Consider the following 27,297-nt stretch of genomic DNA (forward strand, 5'->3'; position numbering starts at 1 on the left):
TATATATATATATATATATATATATATATATATATATATATAATATATATATATATATATATATATATATATATATATATAATATATATATATATATATATATATATATATATATATATGTATGTATGTATAGATACATATATATATGGGTGTGTGTGTATATATGTGTATATAATATATACATATATATACTATATATATTATATATAAATATATATATATATATATATATATATATATATATATATATATATATATATATATAAAATATATTATAGAACCAGGAAGTAAAAAATCTATCAGTCCCATCATAATCCTAATCTAAAAAAAAAAAAAAAGCAGACCTGCTCGTTCTCCCTTTTCCAGCCACGCAATCAACCGCGGCGACAAAGGCAATAAAGGCAACATATCGAACGCGTGTTGCCGCCGATGTAAACCTTTTAGACATGGCGTATTGTCACGAAACGTCACCACCATTCCTGGGCTTTAATTTCATCCTTTCTCCACTATTGATGTAAAGGCCCCTTAGGCACCAGACCCAGCAGCGCCCACCTACAAGAGAGCTTCCGGCAGAATGCGAAATTAACCAAGGTCTGCTGAAAGCGCCGCGTCACTGTATTATTCCAGCAAACGCTTGCCGTTTTCTACGAAGCAAGCGTCACAAAAGAATGAGCTCGGCAACGAAAAAGGGCATTCGGAATTAACACTTATTAACGACGAGCTCACATTAACTTGCTCAAGATTTTGTTACGTAAACAAAAGCAACTGAATACCAACTATTTCAAAATATTCATGACAATTATCTTGACCTAAATCTTTAAGTAACTTTGTGGGTAGATTCATTAGAATGGAATGGAATATAGAATTCTGGCCAAAAGCCAAGCCCTGGGACCTATGAGGTTATTCACCGCAGGAAGGGAAATTAAGAGTAGAAGGTTTTAAAGGTATAACAGAAGGAAAACCTCGCAGTTGTACTATGAAACATTTGTTAGGAGAAGGTGGAGAGTAAGATAGCATAGAGAGAGAGGTACAGTAAAAGGAATGAAAATGGTTGCAGCTAGAGGCCGAAGGGACGCTGCAAAGAACCTTAAGTAATGCCTGCAGTGCACCGGATGAGATGCACTGAAGGCATTACCTCCCTATGGGGGAGATTCATTGGTAGAATAGCTCTTCGTGAAAATGTATGTGAATACAAGTCTGTGTTGTAACTCAAGCGCGAGAAAAGTCAACACGGACTCTATTTCCCATTAAAATTATAATCGAGGCCACATCTGGCCTGTGTCCTTAATCAAGTATTCACCATCCCCCATTTCAGATAGGCCTACCACTTTCCTTCTTCCTTTCTCGTTAGAAGTATCCTTGATTGGCATCGTAATCACTCATCTTTAATTCAGGAATGAAACTCTACAGGAGTAGAACCATCTCCCTCGTCGCTCTCTTTCCGATAAACAAAACAAATATACCTTTAAACGTGAATGAGGCCATTCTTAGTTTCGGCTTCTCAACAAGAAATCTGACGTCCATTAAAGAAATTACAAGTTCTTTGACTTAGGTCTTTCGGTTTTTCCCTTTGGAAAAGGTAGTTTCGACGAGTACAGCATGTTATTAAGGATGAGGTTGCTAGCCTCACGTCCTCGTTGTTAACACAACCCATAAACAGCTATGGCCAAAGCCACTTAAAAATGAGTCCATTATCTAAAGAAAAAATAAAGGAACCAATAATAATGCCTCGGATTTCTCTCTCAGAATATCAGATCTGCCTCTAAAACCGACAAAGAACACGATATTTCAGAAGTAAGTTGGTTTCAAGTTTTAGGTTTTTGGTAAATGGCAAAGTACTTAGCAAAATCGAAACTCTCTCTCTCTCTCTCTCTCTCTCTCTCTCTCTCTCTCTCTCTCTCTCTCTCTCTCTCTCTGAAAGCCCAAGAAAAACCACAAGCGTTTCAGCAGCTTTTGAAAAGACCAGCGACCCACACAATGTCCACAGAATAAGAAGTGAGAATAAGAGCTGTGAATAAGAACAGGAGGGCTTCAAATTCAACCGTATCGAGACAAGGCATAAGAAAACTATCACAAATATGTTAACCAAATCCCATACCCAGAGTCATGATCATTTCTAAATAGTTATGAGTTGTCTCACAGAGATTATATAGCTATCCGAACAAACTCGAGATATGTACACTTCACATATACTTACAAATATAAAATACATTGTAAGGGCATCCAGAGAAGAGACACAGATGTAGGATTGCAATTTCATTTAGAAGTATGTAAAAACGAAACAATTCTTTTCAGAAGTGCTATACAATTATTACGCCCGACTCGAAACGAACTTCATTCGGGAAAGGTTACAAAACAGAAAGACGACCTTGGACGAGTGGAACCATCGAATGGAGAGGTTGCAACAAGAAAGGGTTTAAAAGAATAACGTAATTTAAAGGGAGAACTAAGGCAGGTGTAATATTGTTAGCTTAAAAGGGTGTCTGAGCAATCGGTCAATGCAGAAACAATTACTGGAACAAAGCCAAAGTTCGAGAGTCTGTTAACCAGAGTCCTTTCTCAGTGTCTCAAAACAATTTTGATAAATGACAAAAATAAAAAACCATAAGAGAGGACAATCCGCCCCTCTACTGCCAATAGACTGCCGTCCATTACATATAATGCACGGCCATTATATTGTGAAGTATAAATATCACACGAGACACCTAGACCAAAAATAAACTTAATGAACGAACACCTATGACCTTACAATTCAAAAAACTTTACAGAAAGAGTGAAGACCAACAGATTAAGCACTGAGGCCATAATACAATGTTTAAGTCCAAAATCGGTTCAACTTGTGTTGCATAAAGCTTTAAAGTCGTCAGCATGGGATACCAAATCATTCTAAGCACATCACATAATAATTTCAAAACTTCTAGTAATGTTCTAAGAGGGAGTAAAACCTAAGACACCATTCCTCTTAAAAATTTAGAATCTTAATCAAGAAAAATGAATAATTAACAAAGACCATGTATCCGCATCTTCATATACTACTCAAGTTAGTTAGATCAGTCACCAGAAGAAACTACCTTAACATACTGTAATAGATTACACAAGCACAAATCACAATCGGCACATCATAACCTAGTACTAAAAACGTATACTGCACAAATCTTTCCTCACCTAACCCACAGTTCTGAACCTCACTGATATCGACGAGCAGCCTTTCTGCCATTCGCAACAGACAAGTCGATTATCATCCTATTTGGGAGCCTCCGCCCTTCTTGCTCTTTAAACATGTAGTTTAATAAACTTTTAAATCTCCGCTTACACGAGACGGGAACCCACGCACTCTCCCGTCCCTCGATTATTTTTCTGCTTTCCTTCAAGCCTTACAGTGCCCATTATTTCTGTCAATATATCCTTCAGGTCTTTTATATAATGTTGCAGTTTTTCTTTACAACGTTAGTGAATTTACACATTATATACAACAAACATAGATTAATTTATCATTCATACCTACGTACCATACATACATACATACATTATACAATTATATATATATATATATATATATATATATATATATATATATATATGCTATATATATATATATATATATATATATATATATATATATATATAAATATATATATATATATATATATATATATATATATATATAATTTCCCTTACAGGGAGTGGCTCCAAAATATGAAATCTTTTCAATTTCCTGAAAAGTATTTCGGGATAAGATTGCTAGCACCATGAATCTCCACCCTGGTTGCTACCCGCCAACACAGCTAACTATTATGTACATAATAATAATACGCAAGTTAGGTCAACTATTACACAATGAAATCTAATGGAATATACCTGAATCGCTTAACCTCGCCGAAGAATCGAAATCCTGGCTATTTCGCAGGAATATCATAGTCATAAGGCACCGTGCTTACCTCATATAAAAATGGGAAAAGCATGTTAAAACGAAGAAGAAGAAAGGCCAGGGGATCAAATGTATAAATAAATATGTATATATATAAATATATATATGTATATATATATATATATATATATATATATATATATATACGTATATAATATATATATAGGCTACGTATATGTGAGAGAGAGAGAGAGAGAGAGAGAGAGAGAGAGAGAGAGAGAGAGTAACATTATTGCCGTTTTCTACTAATATTAGTGACTCCGAGAAAAGATAAGACAATGTTCATTATCTCCTAGTGCTGAATAGTGGATGAGCCTTCATACAGGAATTTCTATTGCACATTAGCCTCTTTATCAACTAAGACCTACACAGAGGGCTCATCAACAGCCTGTCAACCCCCTCTATGCAATGTGTCATTTAGGTGCATTAAAAAAAAAAAAAAAGGCGTCTTCATGTAGTACTCTGTACGTTTCAACCCAACTAATCAATCACCTGATGAGACCGTCTTTTGTATTGTAATCTATTGCTGTAATATGGTGCGACTTTTCGCTTAATGGTTCTTTTGTTTACGAACGTCTTTTTGAGGAAAGAACCGCTGAGGGAAGAGATGTTCTCTTGATTTTTCGTCTTTAAAAATACGCACTGACGTACCTCAAAATTCTGCAGACGTGCCTTACAGAATTTTCCTCTCAAAAACTGCGATCAGGAGAGGCATGCCCAAACAGGTGTTCGTGACAACTACCGCAGGCCCTGAATGGCGGTCTTTTACAGCAGTGAACCTGGACCCCAAGCTTATTCATTTTCGGTCTTACATATTTCCAGCTCTCCATTTATTTAATCATGATCTTAATGATTGCAAATCCAGCACCTGGACTTGTTTATTTTTCTTAGACGTGCTTCTTTCTCTAGCACATACGTGGAACATAAAACTGTGTTTGATGCGCGCAGGGTTAATTTCAGCAAAATCCTAAACATCCCACGTAGTTTATGTTACTCTTCATTAGATCTGTGCGGTAAGTACAGCTTATAACCTGTAAAACTAATCTAACACTAATATTAAAGCCTTTCATTCGTCTACATTTCATATACTGAGTATTATATCATCAGCTGCCTTTCAGATCCACCTGACATGGCATAATGGAACTCCGTAATGTCAAAAGGCACCTGTCGACTTACCTTCCCAAAAACTTCGCCACTAGTTCTTATAAGGAGAAATGTCACTGCAAAAGTACGTGTTATTGTTTTATCTTCGAAATTATTTGAACTTATGCTATTACAGACTTAGCATATAAGTTGAAACAATAAATTCACTTTAACAAACTTTGCATCATTATTTACGACATTTTCACTGAAAATGGTAACATCAGCAGATTATACACAAAAATTGCGAGGATGTTTCATCCACTAATTATCTGTGTATTTAAGTTTGTCCCTTTAACTAGTCAATACACCGTCCACGCGCAGCGATCGAACACCACACCCAAACACTGTTGTCAAACCACTGAGGCATCCACAAGTTGGAATGGCATCGCAATTCCAGAATTTAGTGCACATGCGCAATCCTGGAATATATGTGCCAAGTCTCTATATCAACTCGAAAGATTTCTTTTTATCGAATAATTTTGACATGAAACAACCTTTATGAATGTTCTCAAATGCTCTCTTACTATCACACTGAATTGAACGACCCAGGAAAAAGAGTAAAATCGATAGAAGCATTCCGGAAACAAAAACGTGGCAAGGCTGTCATTCCCGCCATCTTTATTGATTTGGGCGGGAAGAGCGCGTAAGTTGGGTTGCTTGAATCAACAACAAAAATGAAGATGCCTCTCATCTAAGCTTTAAAATTACGTTGAGGGTCTGTAAAACATACATGTGCTTCCATTTTTTTCACTATTCATTATTTAGGCGTTTAAAAAATTAAGAACAGTTACCTCTGAAGGCTTCGTGATTAAAAAAAAAAATCCGACAAAGGAGACGTCTTTCGTAGGTATCGTTCTCAGCACTTGGCGTATAAAGTTCTGGAGAAACACTGGGAGGAAAGACACTTGGCGTATTCTCCAGTAGTACGGCTGGAAGGTGGTTTGTTCATTCATAATCCCACCGACGTCTAAGAAGCCAACTTTTTTTTTCCTCTATAAGACTTTTAGAATGAAATTCTTTCTAAAAGGGAGTATAATTTGTCGTCCTTTTACAAGTCAGTTTTAAAGCTTAGAATATTTTAATTTTCCATGAATTTAAGAAAATTGAAAGACAAAATTCTTCTTGCTGTTAGTGGTAAAATGATATTTATAATTATATATATGATATTATATATATATATATATATATATATATATATATATATATATATATATAAAACACTGGTTTATTGTTCGCATTTCCCACCTTGTGGAGAAATTGGAAAACAGAAGTAAAACGACTAAAAAACATGCAAGCTATTATAATCATTACCATCACAGCACCGAAACATGAAGCAATCCCAACAAAATGGAAAACGTAAGAGCAGCTGTTACTGAAAAGGCGATAACACTAATAACGAAATCAAAATCTAAGATGAGTACCAGCTATAATACAAGCTATCGTGGTTCGTAATAGTTTCCAAATGAGCAAACAGGTTATCCATCGACGTGAATAACCTTTCACCTCTCGTTGTTGTGTGTGTGTGTGTGTGTGTGTGTGTGTGTGTGTGTGTGTGTGTTCTCTCTCTCTCTCTCTCTCTCTCGCATCAATTTGGAAACATTTAATTAATCTGCTTCGTCCGTCATTTACATGAATCACAACTTCGACAGACGCTCGTTAGGGGTTATACTAGAAACATCCAGAAACGACCAATGGCAGCAAACTCCCCTGAATCGTAGATGTGTGGTAATGGCCTAATGGCCTTAAACGTTTCATAGCCATCCCTACCGTTATTATCACTTCCGTCACATTTCCTCTCCGCCTTGTATAGTATTTCATTAGCAGAGAACTCACAGAGGCTCTCAGGCTTCCCCCTCCTCTCCCCTCCCCTCCTAATGCATATGCATATAGCGCTCGGGTTGCTCCCTCAGTTGTTGGATCAGTTTGGGATCCAAAAACTTTATCATTATCCGCCAACGCGCTGCGCTTGCTTGCTTGCTTGCTCTGCTGCTATACTTGGAGCTCCGGAGGTATGGTACCTTGGTGTTATATCCCAACCTTTACACGGAGATGTAATCAAACCTGTTTCTCACTGGTGCGTTTCATTATTACTATTATTATTATTATTATTAATTATTATTATTATTATTATTATTATTATTATTATTATTATAGCCACTACCTTACGGTAGTTAAGGAAGTTTTAACAAATGCTAAAACAAAACGTTCTCGTATAAAGTAAGACTTCAAATTGGAAACATAAAACATGCAGTTAATACCGATATCAATAATACCTAATCCTAATTATTTCGAACAGAGGACTGCAAAAAGTAGGGGTTTTTTTGCTGTAAAAGAAAACTCCGAATATTTGCATATCTAATGGAAAATGATTTACCTTTCACAGAATGAAATGTGGGTTGGTTTACAGGCTTAATTAGGAAGACGAAGATAATAATTATCTGGATCTGTTCCTAACATCCTGGTTTAGCTGGTACCATGTTTATTATCAGACACATTCTACCATCAGTACTACCATTATAACGTTTTTTATGCTGAAACGAACCCTATCATCCTATTCGTGGTATCATTTCAGTGTATGAGTTCCAAAACATCATATATAATTAGCAAGATTAAATCTGCATTTTACCGCTAGCCTTACTACTCATATTATGCATGTGGCACAAAGTCAAACTGTTGCCCTTATAGTAATTTTCTGCCAGATTGTACGAATAATATTTCACTATTTGTTTTATTATATTAAATTTCGCGGTATGAAGTTCAAAACTTCATTCTTGGGCCTACATACTCTATTCTCCAGACATACAAGGGGTTCTCAGACACGACCCAAAACATGTGGCTCAAGTCAAAAGCCCTGGATTGATTGATTTATATATTTTAGGCATACATGTCAAGCATGAGGCAACTTAGGCCATTCAGCGCTGAAACGGAAATTGACAGTAAAAGTTTGCAAGGTGTAACAGGAGGAAAACCTCGCAGTTGCACTATGGATCAATTGTTAGGAGAGGGTGGGCAGTAAGACGGAGGAAAGAAAATATGAACGGAGGTACAGTAAAATTAACGAAAGCAGCTGTAGCTTGGGGCCGAAGGGACGTTTAAGTAATGCCAATTGCACCACATGAGGTGCACTGACTGCACTACCCCACTACAGGAGGGCAATATCCTCTTAGGACAATAGCCAAGAATGAAACACTACAAGGCAAAAAAGCAAACCTTCGCAATTGTATGGGTAGAAGCATGAAACTATAATGAGTCTCTATATAGTAACAGAGACTAGTTTACAGAACATCAAATCTAAATGTTAAGTAAACAAAGATTAATGAGAAACTTTTCAGATCACAAAGGAAATAGTAAAGAACTTCAGCTTGTGTTCCCGCTTCCTGTGCATCCCCAGGCTTACGAAACAAAACTGGCCCACGAATGAGATACTATAATCAAGTCATGTCAAATCCGCAATAACCTTTTACGTAGAGAGTGACATTCGCAAATAAGGGTATCAATGCTATCGTCGGGAAAGGCTGCGAATCGGATATCAGATAATGAGTGGTCTCGTATTCCTCTTCATTCTTCCAATACCAGAGTGGTTTTATAGTCCTAAGTTCACTTATACTACTACAACGGAAATAAAGAAAGGAAGGAGATGAGATGCTCTAGACCTCGTTCATAACTGAATAAAACACAGAAAGGTACAAGATAACCAACAGGAAGAAAACGGGTAATTCAAGTCTGTTTCGAGTTAAACTTTGTTAGGTTTCGTCGGCACAACTAAAAACTAACCTGTGTCACCTGATGGATCCTTGCTCTATCAGTGTAAATGACGATAATATTTCTAATCGTTTACATTTTTAAGGTGGCAGAGAGAGAGAGAGAGAGAGAGAGAGAGAGAGAGAGAGAGAGAGAGAGTGGCGGGAGGGGTCAAACACTATTTGGTACGTGCACAGATGAGCGTTGGATGGATAACATATACCTAAAATTCTGACTGCCGTGTGGTGGACCTTTCTTTCTTCAGGTGGTACCGGAGAAATAAAGTTTACCTCGCCACAATACAGTAACAGCGGAAAGCTACAATTACTACCGTTATAACGAATGGACTTGCTACTAGCAGTTACCAGTCATCATAAATCGATGCACAGTATCAATAATTGTAAGGTATATGCTTCGTTGACTTGTTCATTAAGACCAAAAGACAATTTGAAAAGGATTTGCTAAGAAGGATACATTGGTTGTACCATGATACTCTACTACTATTGCTGATCTTCGATGGCTGAACCCAGTCTTAACTAACTTATGAGGTGAACTGAAGACTCAGGAAAGACTAAATTTATCCCATGAGCATTTGTTTACTGCTCCAGAAAAACGATCTGTAATGTACTATAATAGTCCTTTCACAAGACACCAATGTTATCGCTTAGGATAACCAGGGAAAAAGCATTGTACTAGTGAAAATTTTGTTATAACATGAAACCAGGAAGACACCACTGCAGTCCTCAACTCTAAAGGACAAAGGCATAAATTAGTACTAGGAAAGAGCAATGCAATACAAAGACAAGGGTGTTACTAGTGCAAGCAAGGTTGACACTATAGCCTATTTTTTATTATTATTATTATTATTATTATTATTATTATTATTATTATTATTATTCTGGCAAAAATGCACATAAAAATGGGGTTGGGTTACCTTGACGATGATTGGTTGAATGTAACAGTTTGGAATAACGTCGTTATATTTCATGTAAGTAATTGATTATCCGGATGCAAGCTTATTTAATAACATACATTTTTATCTCAGACCTACGTTATATTTGTTAATAATGCTATCGAGTTGTGACTATGAAAAAAATATGTTCATATGTCCAAAATCAAATAGCACGATTGCCGAAGTTGACGTCTTAAAATGTTCACGCAGAACTGTTTTTTCATACATTTTAACGCATATTCGAACAATTCACCACATACCAGTAGAGATTTGTAATTATCAATATTTTCTAAAGACCGATTTCTACTTGAAACTCGGAGCTGATAAAAATTACTGTATGCGGAATTTTTGTGGGGAGGTCAAACGAACAGCAAACAATATCTTATTGCCGGAGAACTGTAGTTTCCTGGGTTGGGGGCCTTGCAAAACGCAGCAAGCACTTGACGGCTATTTTTCGGAAAACACCCACACAAACAATATATATGTATGTATGTATGTATGTATATATGTAAGTATATATATATATATATATATATATATATATATATATATATATATATATATTGATGTTAATATGAGTATTATTTGGCAAAATGCATATAATTGATGCAACTGAGGACAGCAGGCTCCCGGTCCAAGTGGACAGAAACAGTTCCACTCGTATAAGAAGAAAAATATTAGGTGAGGAGTGGGAATATAAGGAAAAACAAAACGTAAACTATCACAGTGGCCTTAAAAGATGACATAATTACTAAAAGGTATATGGTTAACTAGACCGATGGTGGCTGTTAGGCCTACGTTTAAATGACTTAACCCAAAAGTTTCAAATGTAATTGTCATTAATTTTACGTTTTGAATAATATATGATCTTTAGAAAATGTTGATAATTACAAGTTTTTCTAATATGTGATGTGGTGATTTGATCGAATCTGCGTTAAAATGTATGAAAAACACATGACAAGTTCTGCTTGAAAATTGTGTATCCGAAACATTTGAAAACATTGACTTCCGCAACCCTGCTAACTGATTTTGGACTTATAGAATATATTTTTTTTTCATATCCTCTCCACTCGATAGCATTATTCACAAATATAACGTATGCTAGAGAGAGAAATTTGGGTTATTCAATAAGCTTTCATCCGAATAATCAAGTACTTATATGAAATATAACGATGTCATCCGGACATATTACATTCAACCAATCATCGTCAAGATACCGCCCAATTTTAAGTACATTTTCGCCAGAATAAAAAAATATATATATTTATAGTATCAATAAGTGAATATTATAGCACTGAGCACTCAGACCACGATTGTCCCTTGTAACAGAAAAAATGCACTGCATTCTTAACACCTAGGCTGTTACTGAGTATCTAAGAGAGAGCACTGGAACTGCATGAAGATGTTACTCTTTTAATTTTTTCTAACGGTATTGTAGTGGATGTAGATACAATGTAATGCAATATATAGGTGAGATCATTTCCTAAAATCTAATAGCCTACTATATCTCAAAAAGCAATGACAAAATACTTGCCTCTCATGGAAGAGCCTTGCTTTTTTAAGCTGCAAGACTAGTTAGCTGCCCCCTGAGTTATCATACATTTTACACCCGTTTCATGCTCTAAAATGTTATTTTGGTACTTGATGTCATCAGGTCCATGGCAAACTGACTTTGGTTTTTGTTTGTTTTACATCACCCCAACAGTCCCTCAGCAAATAGCCTCCCTGTACCCTGTCCCCATCCAGATAAGGACCCAGTGGACTAGGTTAGGTTAGGGAAGTTAGCATGTATTCCTAGGAAAAAGCCCTAATTCCACGGATTAGGCATCGTGGTTTCAATGGCAAGGCTATCACTTTGTAAGTGCCATAGAAAGAACAGTAAAGATAAGGTTGCCACCGAGTACCAAGCAAAAGTAGGCTAGAAGGAGAGAAGTTACCACTTTCAACCTTGGAAAACATAATATTAAAGGGATTTGCTTACCATGATAGCAAATTTCTGTCTGAAACAGAGCTAATTACCATGATTTCCGGTGTTACTAAATTGTTTTGCATTTACTTCGGTACGAAATCAAGTATATTTATAACACCTATCCATCACCAGATACTATTTGGTGATGGATGACTTGGGTATGGCCTAACTAACCGAGCCTAAAATCCTAATATAGGCCTAATGCTTGGGTGACCAAGTCTTTCAGCATAATCTACCCTGGCGATTTTGTAATCTTCACCTTTAAAGGCTACCTAAACTACCATGTAAGTTTGGTTAAAATCGATATATATGCCAATATCACGGGCGTTAGGGTACTTCAACTTGGCATATGGACCAACCTAGGCCTCTCCCACACATGACCAGGCCATCCAAAAGAACTTATGGCAGACCACTTAAGTGAAACAAAATAAATTTGCCACATTTGGTAATTCATGACGCTGAACCCAAATATCTGGTTTAGGTAGTTATACACAACCAGTCTTCATTAGGCCTATGTTACGGAGAGGCGGCCTAGCATACACCAACCTAGGCCTATGCCTGTCAATACATAGACTTGAACATGCACTAATACAACAGAAAATAAGTAATGCAGCAACATACCTTTGGAGCACTAGGATTAAGCTAACAGACATCGAAACATGTATCGGTGAAAGATTCAATTTCTTTGTTAAGCACTAGTAATACGGAAAACTGGGACAAGGAGGAAAGGGCGTCGCTATTCTCCTAGGAACACGAAGTAACGTAACTGCTGGTGGCGAATCTACGTCGACTGGTAAACAGCAGCAGATCAAAAATCGGTAATTCTAAGCCGTAGTTCCACGGTGAGCTAGACTATGGCAATTGACGTATTCCTATGTTATTTTACTTGTTTTACAAGAATTTAAAGTAATATTTTGTCGGCCGGTTGTAACTAAATTGTAATTTGACCTTTGAAGACCACACTACCGACGGGGTTTAGACCTACCCGCGTTTGGTCACTCCAAGTCGTGTAGTCTTCGAAGGTCAATTACAGTTTAATTACAGCCAAATTGACAAATATTACTTTAATTTCTTGTAAAGCAAGTAAAATAACTTAGAAATAATTGCCATAGTCTAGCTCTTACCAGAACCATGACTAGAATTACTTATTTTTATCTTCTAAGTCATATTAATGGAGCTTGCTATTCGTTTAGTTATTCCTTTTGATCTTTGGAACTAGGCCTGAGAGCAACCAACCTTTCTCACGATCCAGATGAATAGCCTACCATTGGCTTATAGTACATGGTAATGTATTTTGACATTAACTCCACTGCTAGATCAGGTTAAAGTCTAATGTATGGAGCTGGGGTAATTTCACAAATTAAATGTACGCAACATTTCTAGCTTACAGTAAAATCAACATACTTTATTCGTTATGTTTAATACTGATTAGTTACACATAACAATAATGCGCTTTATTTGTTTAGAATGCAAAGCACATTGATTACTAGCAAAATATTCTAGCCCACACAATACAAGTAAAATGACATCATTAATCAATATAAAAAAACATAACCCTGCTGATGAAGGCTAATTAACTTTATGAACGTTACTGGAACGCATGGTCTTTCCTAGCTTTTAATTCGTATGGAACTCACGCAGTTTTACCAACATTAAGTTAATAATAGACCATAAGTTCTGGCACCTAATGATGGAATGCAGGCAACAATACAAGTTATAAAAAGAAACCTAGATACGAACCAGTGCTAGCTAAACTGCTTTGCAGAATATGGAATGAACAAAGCCTCACGATTGAGAAATCGAAGAAAGCAAAGTTACCAAGGAAACGAAACCTGAATGTGGTAACAATAGAGGCATTTTATTTGGGTCTCTTATAATAGGATGAGAAAAGAAATGGGTAACATGTTTGGAGATTAACTGGATGGTTTTAGAAAAGGCAGTAGTTGCACATACAAAATATTGTGTTAAGACAAATTGTGCAAGTGTATGGAATTTTAAAACGTCCCTCTGATGGCTTTCCTTAATTACGAGAAGGCAGCTGGCAGTGACCATAGACCAATAATGTGGAAGGTCTTGTCGTGTGTTACTATGACACCCCTGTAAGCCAATTGCATGTGAAGTTGTAGGTGGTAGATGCTACAAGGATATGTACTTTCCCCTTTACTGTTTGCCCTTCTCATACCGTTTTGCTAAAAAAGAAAGAGAGGGTTGACAGACTTAAAATCAATAGCGGGTCCAGAAAAATTTCATGGGGCGAGCACCAGCTTTCATACACACACACACACACACACACACACACACATATATATATATATATATATATATATATATACATATATACTTCAGCATATCATTCAGTATTTAAGTAGAAATTATGAAATGGACAGCAATCGCCTGTTTTATCGGGAAATACCGAATCAATTATTATTATCATTAAGATTATTGTCATTGTTATTATTATTATATTATTTTTCATCAAAATTGTATTATTCCTATAATAGATTTTTTATTTTTTCACATTTTTATATTTCTCATTATCATATCTAAATCTTTATTATTATTATTTTGTCATTATTTTTCATGGGGGGACCCACGTGAAAAGGTGCCCCCCACCCCCGATCCGCTAGTGCTTAAAATATGCAAATGATGCTGTTTTCAGAAAACACTACAAAATGATTTAAAGTTTGCTTAGTAGAATGCAATATATTTGCAGTGTATATATATACAGTAATATATATATATATATATATATATATATATATATATATATATATATATATATACATAATCAGGATCATTCCGAATAAATCCAAGTTAAACAGGAGTAATAATGACAAGAGTCCACAAAGGGATGAAACACCAGCTGGAGAAAGGATTAATTCCTAGTATCTAGGAACAATGACATCCAATGCAGTCACTCACTGTTGAGTTGGAATTTAGTGAACGACTGAAAAAGGTAGATCAGACAATGGACACGCTCACAATATGATTCAGAAATCAAACAGAATGAACTTGCAAAGTAAAGCAAGATTATACATAGTTCTAGTACGATCTGTATTGTTATACGAACATTAATCATCACATGACAGAGAAACTATATTTAAAAGCTTTTGTCTCTGAGAATAAAGCTTTAGAAGAATATTAGGTTTCAGATGGCAGGATAAAGCTGGAAATGATACCATAAGGGAAATCACGGAATTTCCGTATATAGACGAGATGTTGTTCAAAGAGAAATCGTGTCTTGGACTCTACCTTCGCACAGCCTCTGGGAGAATATAGTACGTGTTCCAGCTGAACTCTTGTGGTTACCATAAGAGTTAGAGCACCCCAAGAGACATGGTTCTTGAATCACCCAAACCTACTTAGGTGAGAACTACGAGACGGGAGACATGAAGTGAGTGCAGATTTGTTCAAGATAACGAACAAGAAAAACAGGAGTGGCGGAATTTCAGTTAGTTACCATGGCAAATGCTTGTCTACACACATTCTCTCTTTCACGACCTTAGATGACAGAGGTCCCCGTTAATCTCCAGGTAATGCAGAGCTAAAGGATATGAACAGTCGTACATGTCTTTCGACTGCCATTTGACTAATGCAGAAGCCATGGACGCGGTCGGGTCGAGATTAAAAGGACTGACCAGGTGATTTCTCTTGATCTTAACCATCGACAGCCAGACGATGACTTGCATGAGATTGTCCTTTTATTGGTCAAAGGTGGATTAACGCTGTACTCTGTTAATCCTGGCTTGCGAAGCTGAAGACGGTAACCACAATTATTCATCAACGTGCACAAGAGGGGGTCGTCTTACGACTTGTGCTGGTTATTTGAGATGGCATTTCAATTTAGGTAAAATCTCTGCACTGGAGAGAGTGTCTGTTGACATATTATTCATATTATTCACAGGTGTTACTAATGGTGGTAGTATTGTACATGTGCACATGCGTAACCAAACTATAGAAACATTAACCTAGAGAATATGGCCTGTGTATTTATGAAAACTGCAAATTTAAGATAGACTAACAGTGAAATGAAGACATACTTAAACACAGAAATTAGTCAGAAATAGATAAAGAAGCTGATAAAGATAATGAAAAAACTGATAAGTTTACATTACTCGTAAACAACAAAATGGGTGTATGTTATTCCAGAAACTATTCAACATGTGTGCATTGCTGTGACACGGCTGTTAGCTAATGTGTCTTGCTTGGGGAATGTTTGAATGACCCAAATTTATTACCAACAGTGAAAATAATTATGCTGTCGAGCGTCAGTGCTTTAACTTTACGTTGAGAGATTTAGAGTATTGAAGCTCGTAATGTGAATTTTATTACTCTCTCTCTCTCTCTCTCTCTCTCTCTCTCTCTCTTCTCTCCTCTCTCTCTCTCTCTCTCTCTCTCTCCTCTCAATTAAAGCTTGTAGTTATGGTGTTGACCCACTAAAGGAACCTGCTGTTGACACCGACGGAAGAAAGGTTTCATTTTTTTCGTCCGAGGTACTGATTCAGTTTCAATTGATAATAAAGACAAAATAAAACAAAGCTGATGAATATCAACATTCTCCAAGTTGGAACAACTTAACATGAAATTAAGAAAAAGGCCCATCAACATGCTTCTTTCGTACAATGTAATTCATTGCATGCATGAAAATCTGGTTTCAAGTAACCTAAAGTCACAAGAAAAAGCAACAAACAAGTATTTAATTATGGTTACTGTTTTTTTATTCACACAGCATAAATCCAACCAAACGGTATTTCTGAAATGAACTTTTCGTTAATAATGCAGGCTGGTGCTTTCGTTAAATGCCAAGGTCGATTTATGTACCCAGACCTTCCCTGCAAGATAGATATTAAAATTACATGCGTAAAAAAAGAAAAGAACGTTCTAAAAAAAAAAAAAAGAAATAGGTGTCCGCAATACAAAACAGAAAATCAGACCTTTTCAAGTCTTTGCTCTATTTAGGTAAAACGTCTGTCTTATTATTAATTCATTAGTTACATAACGCAGATAACCAGTCACGTTCCTATCAGTAAGAAAGAGAGAGAGAGAGAGAGTGAGAGGAAGCCTCAGAGATGTTGTTGTTTTGATGGACAAGACTTCTGTTTCCTGTCCAAGTGCTGATTAATGTATTCCGTTTCTCGTGCCATGCAATCTTGAACCTGACGATGCTGATATAAGCGAGAATTGGCCATGCAAACTCTCTCTCTCTCTCTCTCTCTCTCTCTCTTACACACACACACACACACACACATACATACATACATACATACACAAAACACACAGAGCTTGTTTATTTGTGTCATGTAGTTACAAAAGTACAAAGGAATGACACACCTTACCCCTTGTTCGGTCAAGAGAAGTTTATTTCGATTAAATAAAGTACAGAGAAATGTCATGTTCTCTCGTTGTTAGCATATGCACTCATCCATACACATACACACACACATATGTGTGTATATATATATATATATATATATATATATATATATATATATATATATATATATATTAGCTATATAATATATTTATATATTATATATATATATGTATATATATATATATATATATATATATATATATATATATATTCACACAGATGTTCAGCTGTTTGTGGAAGTCCCAGACCTGGAATATATAGGCACTACTGATCATTCCGCCATTGAGATGGGCATATCTGTCAATCACTATATTCCTAATTCCACCATTGGAAAAACGGGCTGTCTGAAATCCAGAGCCAATTGGGATCGCATTATTGAAACTTTTCGGGCACTTAATATTTCAGTTGCTATATTAGATCCCGATCCCAAAAAGAAGTTAAATGAAATGCTGATGGCTTTTTTAATTAGATATGTCCCTAGAAAGGTAATAAAAGAGCCTACCATGACAAACAGAACAAATTCAACGCATGGAGACGAAAGCGTTCAAATGGAAATTACACCATTTTTGTTGAGTCTCCGTGCCACTGGTGAATAGAACCTACCACTGACCAGGAGAATTACAACAATTTCCTTGAAGAGGAAACTTGGAAGAATTACTCAGTCTCATCTGTGGTGGACCAAATTAGCATCATCTATCGCTGGATCAGGCTCGTCTTCCATTCCACCACTACTAACAGATGATGGTAGATTGGTTACTGGCCCTAAGGAAAAAGGCTGAACTGCTTCCTCGAGCTTTTGAAGCTAAGCAATCAGCTGAGGATGTCCGTCTCCCTGATACTTGTCATCCTGAACTTTTCTTCCAAAATTTGCTTTTCGCTCCAGGGATGTTAAGAAACTTCTAGATAATCTTGATAGCTGGGGTAGGGAAGATCCTGATGGTTTCTTCCCTTTGTTTTGTAAAATGTTTCTAGTGTGTTGTCTCACAAGATTATTAGATTCTATAGATTGTCATGTCGACGTAGTATCTTTGTGGCTGTCTTTAAATCCTATAAATAAGAGGTACACCTTCCATACTCTGAACAAGTTATACATGGATAGGTGGAATAAGTAAGAATCTGTCTCCATTGAAATTGCACAATTCCGACACATTAACAATGAACTACGCACCCTCTATAATATGAAGTTAAGGTTGATGCAGCAATGAAAATAATGTACTCTAGATGTAAAAACTAGGCATGAGTTCTGGAGGAAAGTACCTACAGAAATCTTTTAATTCTCGGTTTTCCTGAGAATCGATATGAGAGAAAATAAATGATAATGAAATAACAGAAAGAGGAGAATCAAGGGAAAAGTAAAAACAAGATCATATGAACTAAAAAAAAAAAAACTCAGACCAAAGTAATGTATATCAGAAGAGAAAGGACTTTATATCTATAAATTTGTTCGTGAATGTGTATACCTGCCTACATGATTTTGTTAAACGGTATCGTCAGAGTTAGGTAGAAATGTACTAGGCGGAAATTTGAGTAGATAAAAGAACATTCCCTTATGTATTTCTGAATTTGTTCATTACATAAGCAAATGGGAATGAGAGATGTAAAATCTGTCGTACATAATACAAAAGAAATAATAATAATAATAATAATAATAATAATAATAATAATAATAATATTAGTATTAATAGTAATAATAATATTAATAATAGTAATAATAATAAATAATAATAATAAATTATTATTATTATTATTATTATTATTATTATTGGACGACTTTGTTATTAAGAAGAGTAAATAAGTATTGTGATTTTCAAGCAGAGAAACAACTACAAGGTTTTCGCATCCACACCCAGGCATTCTTATTATTATTAACCGATAAGCTATCAGCGTATCCTCTTCATTGCTTGATCCAAGAAAACATTTGTGTTCTACTTGAATTCTCAGCTCTTTCCCACAACGGCTTCTCAGCCAATTACAGCCGTTTCAAAAGAGTTTCTTGGATTTTATACGAATTATTTTAATCACTGAACGCTTGCAGCACTAAGCAGTTCATGTAAAATATTCATCATGAAAACGAGGCAGGCTCACCTCGCATTTTCTCACACTGAGAAACTGCTCACTTCACCGTGTACCTCATATCGATAACAATAGCGAGTTGGAGTACATTGATAACATTAACTTATTGCCACGTGTACCGTGAATTCTGAACCTCATATCACAAGAAGCCCAGGTTTTACTGATATCACTGATAAGGAGGCAAAGCAGGTAAGTTGGCTCTGCAAACTCAACGCAATGTTTATTTGGAGACCTATCTTGGATGCTAAGAATTTTATTTACAGTACAGAATCTTAGCATCTGTTTCTTAGGGTGATAAAACTAAATCAAGTTATCTGTGAGGTTGCAATATAAACTTGAAGTGTTGTAAGCTAAAGTCTTGATGAGAATCACACCTTTTTATTCTGTTTATATTTTAGATCTGATCAGTGTAAGTTACCCAAAAAATCCCGATGAAAGAGAGAAATTAGACTTGGATAAATACATACCTCACGTAATTTGGCTAGCAAAGCCTAGCATACCATATCAGCCTCATCAGCTCTTAACGAAAATCATGGCTCTTAAATGGCTGAAATTTTTAAAGAATAGAATAGAATATAGAATTCAGGCTAAAGGTCAAGTACTGGGACCTATGAGGTCAATCAGCTCTGAAACGGAAATTGACACTAAAAAGGCTTGAAAGGTGTAACAGGAGGAAAACTTCGCAGTTGCAGTATGAATCAATTGTTAGGAGAGGGTGGAAAGTATGATGGAAGTAAGAGAATAGAACGGAGATACAGTAAAAGGAATGAAAAGGGTTGCAGCTAGGGGCCGAAGGGACACTGCAAAGAACCTGAAGTAATACCTACAGTGCACCGCATGAGGTGCACTGACGGTACTAACCCCCTACGGAAGAAATTTTTGCTTTTTTAACCATTAAGTTATGAAGGCGACATTTCTTTAGTGATGTTTTCACTACATTCGACATTTGATCGGTCAATTTAGAAGTTAGTCAATCAGCACTAGTAAGTTTCAGTTTTCTTTACTGTTTGCACCTGTGAATTATTTGTTTTTACTGTTTCCATTATAAATCATTCTAGGTTTCTTTTTGGTCCCGTTAACATACCTCAAGTTTAATCTTATCCTACAGTAGTTTAAATCTTAATGTTGAAAAAGTTACGATGCTCCCACAAGCAAGTGGTATATCAAATGTTCTCCCTTTGCATTTCACATTTAGTTCAATCCATCATGTTCATGTCCATTATAGATAAGAGCAAGGTCCATTGAATATATTCTGAGTATATTTAAAGGGCCTTGGATAAGAGATAAATATGATTGCTGATCGCAGTGCTTTGTACGTTGCGATAGTCGTGCTCCCACTCTCAAAGAGTTGTGGATAGAGAGCATCGGGGAACCGAAGTAGAAGTTCACTGAGCCGTAGGAAAAAATGGAAGCCGTGAGTAAACATAGGCTCCAAAATCAGGAGCAAAATATATTGACATATAAAACTAAAAGCAGTTGACCCTGCAGGGAAATCTGGCGAGCAGAAGGAACACATTGTTTTTGGCGATCAGTTTTGCAAAAACTAATTAAAAGCAGTGGGTGTTGTGAGCCCATGTTGATGATTCAACAACAACAATGGTCGCTCAGCGTCTCTACTTTTGATTAATCTGCATAATTGTCCAAATAACTAGACGGAGCACTCCTTAACCTGCTTTCTGGATTTAGCTCATGTATACCATAAGGACGAAATTGCTAACAATATTATAAGACTTTTTTTTTTTAGTGATAAATTGGCTGAATCAGTGAAAACGGAAGTTATAACTCTTGGCCATTTGTGATGAGTCTGTTGCGGCAGCCAAGGAGATGAAAATTACAACCGTGGTGCTTAAGTTTGTAACATTTCACTACTGATTATAGACGATAATATAAATGCAAGTAACTAATAGCCGGTAATAGAGCTTATCAAAATGTTGACGTGAGCCGACTGAGACTTACCGAACTGTATCGTTCTATTGTTGACAATTCGTCATTGTAGCGACGTTGACTCGTGACCATACAGGGAAATTTCCCTGTTTTAGGAAAAATTTGCAATAAGGGAAGAAAATTCAAAATGCGTAAAATCTATGGAAATTTCAGAGAACTAGCTATATTATCTTTGTTTCTAAACTGTAGATTTATATTTTACATAATTCACTCTCGTTCACCTTCTCCGTTCCATATTTGAAACATTCATAGTCTGTCCTTGAGAGAGATCCCAACCTGGGAGAATCTGCCTCGGTATTTTCATATCCACCCCTAGACCCTGATAATCTGATTCTGGAGCTCATTTTAAAAGCAACAGTCGCAGGTTGGACCTCGTGAGAGAGGATGCGTATAAAAATTATTTTCGTATAGAATAGCACCTCGTAGGCGGATATTGCCGTCAGTGAACCTCACGTGGTGTAATGCTGGCATTACCAAGGTCCTTTAAATATACTCTGAGTATGTTTAAAGGACCTTGGGTATTACTAAAGTGGTTTGTAGCGTCTCTCTAGGCCCCGGCAGCACCCACTTAGCCTTTACATTACCTCCATTTCGGTTTTCTTTCTCAGTCTTGCCGTCCAACCCCTCTAGCCTAATTTAGTGCAGCCTGGGGGTTCCTGTTACATCTTCATATCCTTGTACTTCATCTTTATTTTTTGGGTCTCTTTACCTTGTCGTCCAGTCACTCCAACTCCCTCTTTACTCAGTCCTGATTTAAGCACTGAATGGCCGAAAGTGCCCCAGTGCTCGACTTGATGGGTTAAATTTCATAAAACAAAATAAAAGAAAATATCAGGTTTTGTAAAATACAGTGTAATAAGAAATCTGCAGTCTTAGCAAGATGAAAACTGCACACACATATATATATATATGTATATGTATATATATACAGTATATATATATATATATATATATATATATATATATGCATGTAATTCATGTCTGGATTTAACACGGTCATCACAGGTGAGAGACCTTGGTTTAATCCCGATATGGCAGAAATACATAGCCTACAGCAGCGGTTGCAAGGTGTTTTCATAACCTCTCACCTTTCCTTTGTGCTCTAGAATGATGACGTTTGCTTGTTTCTATCCGGCAACGAAAATCGCTTCGAAAGCCATTAAACTTTTTGAAAGTCTTTAGCGCTTGACACTGCCCATTTCCTCTCTCCATCTCTCTCTCTCTCTCTCTGTCTCTCACTCATATCCGCAAGTTCACGCGTCTCACTCTTTATGATAGATTCACGAATAATTTTTATAAATACCCTCTCCCTCTGTGATACACCCTATATATATATATATATATATATATATATATATATATATATATATATATATATATATATTATATATATATTTATATATCTTTAGCCTTGACACTGCCCATTTCTCTCTCTCTCTCTTCTCTCTCTCTCTCTCTCTCTCTCTCTCTCTCTATCCTCTCTTCACTCTCTCTCTCTTTATGATCTTCTGAGTAATTTTAAGTTCAATACTCTCACTCTTTATGATGGATTATATAATTTTTAATCAATACTCTCCTCTCTCTATGATATATATATATATATACATATATATGTATATATATTTATGAATATGTATATACATTATGTATACTACATCACACTAGCAACTGAGGCGCCGTTGTAAAGGCAAAACTTCCACCGTTAACCTTGAACCTGGTACGAATCCTGACCTGTACAGAAGCAGTCACATATTTTCCTTCGGGTATTCCATTATTTACAAGGTATAGTAAGGTAGATATTAAATGACACCTGTGGCTAAATAAACAGACATATTTATTTATATATAAAACACGAACAGGGTCATATTGCAAGTGAATCTTCGATCTAGGAAAGTTGTGGTTGCTCAGCATGACTGACGCCACAGAGTGCCCATGGTGTTTCTTCTGTTCTACGAGATCCGCATGGTTTACCCTGTATGCACCACGTAACATACTCCGAATTGTGACCCCGTAACGCCATTCCTTGTCAGTTACCTACTATGATGGCATTAGTAACCCGGCATGATTACGGTTGATTATGACTACCAAATTAAGGTAAGCAACAGTGTCAACATACCTAAGGCTACTGTCGTTTGAGGCCAGAGGCCTATTACGTGTTTTGGCGATGCCAACATGACCTGTTGGCTATGTCCTGGTAATTCTTTACAAAAGGTCCGCATCAGTGTTTGTTGTTTGACCTTACTAAAATAATACAAAACCCCTTAATATGTACCACCTAACCTAACCTAGGGCGCCATGCCCCTACCTAGCCTAACGTGGGGCATCTGCCCCCTGCGACCCCCATGGGCACACAACCCAACACATCAAACATTTAGTGTGCGGACCTTTAGAAAAGATTTACCCAGTCCTGTTATGCCATAGCCCTGTGTAGGTGTAAACAACATGTAGGCCTGGAGGCCAGGCTCTGTGATAGTTTGCAGAATGACGGGATCAGGGCTTTCCGATGTTTAGTTTTACTTTGTGGAGGGTGGCTGAAGCTCCCTGCCGGGTCGGGACACGGTGTCCTAACATAGGTCAGGAAAGTAAGGTCTGCTTAGATCAGAACATGGCATTCTAGGAAAGGGTAGGATTGTTTTCAGCGGGCCATGGATGCTGGGCCGCCTAACCAGTTCCTCCGCCAAGGTAAGTAGTTCCTAAACACTCCTCAACAATCCTTTCCTAGAATGGCTACTTTCGCGGTCTTCCCGATCCGCCCAGAATTTGGGGCTGACCAATGCTTATGGATTTACTTTCCGAAGAGCGGCCTAACCTAACATTTAGGCGACCTTGCCCCTTTAAATTCTAATTAAACATTAGCTCAACACGCCTGTTTTTACCTTTTCAACTGGTTTTTCTACACTTTTAGGGGTTCTGAGGCACGCCGCCCTATGTTGGGTGCTTCTGTTTCAGGTTGTCAGCCCAGGCATGGAAATGTCCTCGCCATCTTTGTATTCTCGCCGATTTCTAGGGTTTTAGGTACCCATAATGTAAATTAACGGAAATTTATTGCACTCAACAATGGCTTTCCGAACTGTGGATATGAACCGCCTTGAAACAGACATACCAGTGCTTTTCAAACTGGAGTACACTTTAGGGTTCTGAAACTTGAAAGTCGTTTGTTGTCAGCTAAATGGACCTACTGGGGTTTGGCGCTAACAAAAAATGCCGAACGGGATGATGAACCGCTCAAACAGACATAAAGCCCTTGGAAAGTCCGCTTTATTTTTAAGTAAAAGCTATTTTTAAGTAGCATGGTTTCATGTCGGTAATGAAAAGCATGTTTTTGGTGTTGTTTCCTAAATGGGAAAGCAAAGAAAATTTAATAAAAACGGTTGGGAACTGGGTTTTGTTGGGAGAAGCAAAAGCTTGGTTTGTGGCGGCCGCAAGCGTAAAAATTGCCAGTAGTGTCTGAACCCACTAATCTGCATACAAACTTTTGTCCGCTTAATCAACAGACCTAAGGATGACCCGCTAGTCTGCATACAAACTTTTGGTCCCGCTAATCAACAAACTATGGATGACCCGCTAGTCTGCATACAAAAGGTTGTCCCACGTTAGGCTACAAACATATGGGGATGACTAAGAAACTACAGTAGCAAAAGTCGGGTTTCCTACTGGCAAACGAGTGTTATTCTTTCCGACCCGCTAGTCTGCATACAGAGGGTTGCCCCGCTTAGGCTACAAACATAAGGCTGACCCGCTAAACTACAGAAGCGAAAGACGGGTTTCCCTACTTGCTGAAATTACAGTGTCCGCTATTTTTTGACCCTCAGTCTGCATACAAAAGGTTGTCCCGCTAGGCTACTACTGTGAGGCTGACCCGCCTAAAGTACATATGTGATGCTGACCGCTAATCTACGCTCATGAGGGGGCTGACCCACTACACTGCATGTGGGAGGCTGACCCATACCAACCTACATCAGGGCGGGACGAAAACGCTAGTCCAGGCTACCTGTAGCCTACATAAGAAAACCCAGCAGGGCTATTCCTACCTCCTACCTACATTAGAAGGCATAAATTTTTGTAACGGTGATTTTTTTAGCATATCTGGTCTCAGTTGGCGTATGGAACGGCGTGAGCGCTTTATCCGCATTTTTAATGAATCTTGGCAGGCACGTATGCTCTGGGCAAGCGGTAATATCTGTATTCACTGTAGCTACAGGTTACAAAAACAACTGCACACTGGGTAAGTTCCAAAACCCTACCTAACCTAGAAGTAAAACAAATGTAAAAAGGGGGTAATCTGTGTGTTTACCTTATTCAAAGTCGCTGCTGTCTGACCACGTGGGTTAAGTAGATGTGATATCGGCTCAGGTCTAAATCAAAAGACCCAAATGGACACGGAACACATTCTAGGTATCGCTTGGGAACAAAAAATAAAATCGTGACTTTCCATCACGGGCGTTCGAGAAAGAAAGAAAGCTGGTTCTGGTGTTGGCTAAGGCCTATGAATCATATCAAGAACGCATTATGATTGGTTCAAGCATTTAACCAGAAGCCCTAGGGCATGACCTGGGTCAGCCTGAGATACGATTGGACGGAATTAAATTTCGCGATACGGCTGGGGCGCGCGTGCGGCAGCCTTAGGAACTACGGTTGAGAGAAGCAACCGCACATCGCCATCTGACTAACCACGGAGAGCGTTGCATTCGTGTGACACCGTTCACGCTCAACTTGGTAATTAGAAAAGGTTCGCCCGCTGAAAAAATTGTCGCTCGGGAAAACTGGCAACTGGTTAATAAGTTACTTTTGGGTAGAATCGGGCCTGCTGGACAGTTTTTATTCTATGCAATTTTCATTTGGGGTCATTGTTAATGAGCTACAAAGGCCCTTTAGGATATGTAAACTACCCCAGTGCTCTGTCTTGTGAAGATCGCGTATGGAAATCCTTTGTTGGATGGACTTTGGGGGTTAATTACAGGTTAATTAGACTCAAGCGCCAAAAATGAAAGGTAAATTCATAATTAGCAACCAAAAAACTGTAGAAAAAGTCAAGTTATAGTGCCGTCGGCAATGCGGAACTACCCTATAGTTCTACCCACCATGGCAAGACCTGGCTGGGGATGGGGGTAACTTCGCCCCCTTGCCCCCCCCAGGTAATACTGAATATCCCTGTCTCCCTACTCTGCATACTGCCCCCTGTAGTCCAGGAACCCAGTCTCTGTGATTGTAAAGGTTTAAACAACCCGTAGGCTAGGCCTGTAACCCTGACACTGTTATAGTTGTAAACAAACTGCAGGGCTGGAGCCCAGGCTCTTATAGTTGTAAACAACCTGTAGGTGTGGAGCCCAGGCTCTGTTATTATAGTTGTAAACAACCTGTGAGCCTGGAGCCCAGGCTCTGTTATTGTGGTTGTAAACAACTATTATAGTTGTAAACAACCTGTAGGCCTGCAGCCCAGGCTCTGTTATTATACGGTAATTGTAAACAACCTGTAACCCTGGAGTCCAGGCTCTGTTATTATAGTTGTAAAAAACCTGAAGGGTCTAGAGCCCAGGCTTTGTGATTATATAGGTGTAAATGACTTGTAGGTCAGGAGACCAGGCTCTGATTATATTTATAGTAAACCCCCTATATTCGTGTTCTCACGGTTTGCGGACTCACCTGTTCAGAACATAAATACACATTATTCACGGAAAATTCGCCCATTCGCAGTATTTTTCACTGAGAAATGTTCACTAATTACGGTATTTTCATCAAATTTTCATGACTAAATGCACTTTTTATGATAAAACTATTAAAATATTCAGGTACCCAGGTAGTGCTCAAGTACGATAATTTGCCTTATGATAATTCGATTTTGCAATGTGGAAAGCAATTAATACCAATACGACAGTATTTAGAAAATATTTTTAAATTTCGCGCGGGCGCCAACAGCGAGAGAGACCAAATTACAATGGACCAACTTCTTTTCCTCCATCTCATTATCCCATCTTCTAGTAAAAAAAGTAAAAGAGAATGATGAAAGTTGATGAAAGTATTGTTAGTAACGTTATACTCTTGCATAAATGCATACAGCCATAAACAACCGAATGAGAAACTGTTGTTTTGCTTATAACCGAATTCGATAGCAACAGCCGTTTTGTTTGTACAGTATTTCAACCATTGTACGGTAGTAAACAATTACCATAGTT

The 27,297-nt window shown here is 37.4% G+C and overlaps 1 long non-coding RNA gene across 2 annotated transcripts in view; it reads right to left on the bottom strand.

The window, feature by feature from the left end:
- Positions 1 to 12,521, bottom strand: part of LOC136835435 (uncharacterized) — a 154,259-nt gene extending 141,738 nt beyond the window's left edge. The window contains exon 1 of one of the 2 annotated variants that reach the window (XR_010852150.1): positions 12,355 to 12,521. This is a non-coding gene — a long non-coding RNA (uncharacterized lncRNA). The remainder of the gene's footprint in view (positions 1 to 12,354) is intronic. The other variant, XR_010852149.1, reaches the window with a different exon arrangement.
- Positions 12,522 to 27,297: the final 14,776 nt, after the last annotated feature.

This window comes from Macrobrachium rosenbergii, chromosome 55 (genome assembly GCF_040412425.1).
Source record: "Macrobrachium rosenbergii isolate ZJJX-2024 chromosome 55, ASM4041242v1, whole genome shotgun sequence".
Taxonomy (NCBI): Eukaryota; Metazoa; Arthropoda; class Malacostraca; order Decapoda; family Palaemonidae; genus Macrobrachium; species Macrobrachium rosenbergii.